Source organism: Tupaia chinensis, unplaced genomic scaffold, assembly GCF_000334495.1.
Source record: "Tupaia chinensis unplaced genomic scaffold, TupChi_1.0 Scaffold000661_1, whole genome shotgun sequence".
NCBI lineage: Eukaryota > Metazoa > Chordata > Mammalia > Scandentia > Tupaiidae > Tupaia > Tupaia belangeri.
Window position 1 is genome coordinate 4,264,368 of NW_006160183.1, and position 1,678 is coordinate 4,266,045.

The 1,678-nt window shown below is 60.4% G+C and overlaps 1 long non-coding RNA gene across 2 annotated transcripts in view; it reads right to left on the bottom strand.

The window, feature by feature from the left end:
* LOC102474319 (uncharacterized) overlaps positions 1–1,644 on the bottom strand; it is a 3,858-nt gene extending 2,214 nt beyond the window's left edge. For both annotated transcript variants that reach the window (XR_003551293.1, XR_001371242.2), the window contains exon 1: positions 1,152–1,644. This is a non-coding gene — a long non-coding RNA (uncharacterized LOC102474319). The remainder of the gene's footprint in view (positions 1–1,151) is intronic.
* Between the last annotated feature and the right edge of the window lie 34 nt (positions 1,645–1,678).

The window sequence follows — 1,678 nt, forward strand, 5'->3', positions numbered from 1 at the left end:
GCGTGTTTGTCTTGGCGTCCCCTGGGCCGGTGGGGGGGGGGGGGACGGCGGCAGTTGCTTCCACCGGTTTTGAATCTGAAATCTTGTTACTGACCTGACAGCAGTGACTTGGGAAATGTCTGATGCATTCTGCGAGTCTCAGGGCCACCCTCAAGCCCTCATGTGAAGGCCATTCCAACAAAGCACTAAACCAGGCCAGCCACAGGTGCCCAGCCCTGTGCAGGAGCCAGTGCAGGGGGGATGGCAGGAGTGAAGCAGCCACCTCTTCTGAGGTCACCAACTGCCTTTGGCTTTTGCCAAAGGTCTGAGCTGTAGCTGCCCGCAAGGCTCTGCACTCACCATTCTGCGGACCTCCAGCCAGCCAGCCTAGCCCTGGGGCCTGGCTTTCCCTGTGCTCAAGCTTTGTCAATTTCTTTTAGTATGAGATGACCTGACTTGCTTCTCTTTTAAACGCGTCCATGGTTGTCTCATTTGCACCTTGACAAAAGTGAAAGATGAGTAAAGAAAAAATTCTTGGTTTTACAAGTAAGGAAATCCAAGTACCAAAGAGATTATGTGATTTGCCTAAGACCACGTGACTTGCAAGGGTCAGGGCCTGAACTCTAGCCTTATGTTCTGATCCTCAACTCCCTCTCTGCCTGGGCTGGACTCCCGCTCCCTGGGCAGTGATGGAGAGTGTAGCAGTGGGACTCGTGGGATGGACCACAGGAATCCATTTCCTGGCAGACCTAGCTCATTCCATTCCAGGGTAGCCAAGAAGAAACGAGCACCAACAGAAATGAGCGTCAGGAGAGGGCAAGAAGGAAGATCAACTGGGGAAGTGGGTGTGGGTCATGTCGTTTCCTTCCCTGGGAGGGATCGAGATCTAGCATAAGCCCAATTGCGGCCCGGAGAGCAGGTGGGTGAAATCTGGGCTCAGATCTCCAGTTGTTTGGAAGCCGGTATAGACGGAGATTTGAAGTCTGACCAGCCTAGTGGGGCAGGCAGCGGCTTTAGTCTCACTAGGCACTAGGTGGGGGTGTCTGCCCCGGACGGGGGCGGGGCGCCGGTCAGCAGAGCACCCGTCCCAGGGAGAGCTGTTGGGGCGTGGGGCTGCCGAGAGGGAGAGACAAGAGGGGGCGCGCCCACCATCAGCGTCATCGGTGACCCACCTGGGCTGCGAGGCCTGCCTCGGTCGGTTCCTACAACCCGCGACGAGCAAAAGCGGGACGTAACCCACCACCAACACAACCACACTGGGAGAGAAAGTGGCCTAGAGAACGCGACAGGCCAAGGATGCGTCCGGCGGGGAGCCTCGGCCGGCAGCGGTATCCAAAGCTCCGGGAAGGCTGGGCAAGGCCTAGCAGACCAGCAAACGAAAGGCGCGGCGGGAAGTCGCCTCCATGCCTGCACGGCTCTCCCGTCCCTCCCTCCCTCCCGTCCTCCGAGTTGGCCCCCCCGCCCGGGACGCCCCGCGCCACTCCGCGCCTTTGGCCCTGGCTCAAGGTCTTGTGATGTGATTAGCAAAGCCAGCGCCTTGTCCTCAGACACTCAGCCCTGCCCGGCAGGCCCGGCGCTCCGGCCCTGTTTACTGAGCCTGGGCGGGGAGGGGGCGGAGAAACGGGCCCGGGCTCCTCCAGGCCAGACTGCCGCGGCAACCGCCCGCGTGGCCGCTCCTGCCCCCACCCCCCCCCTGGCT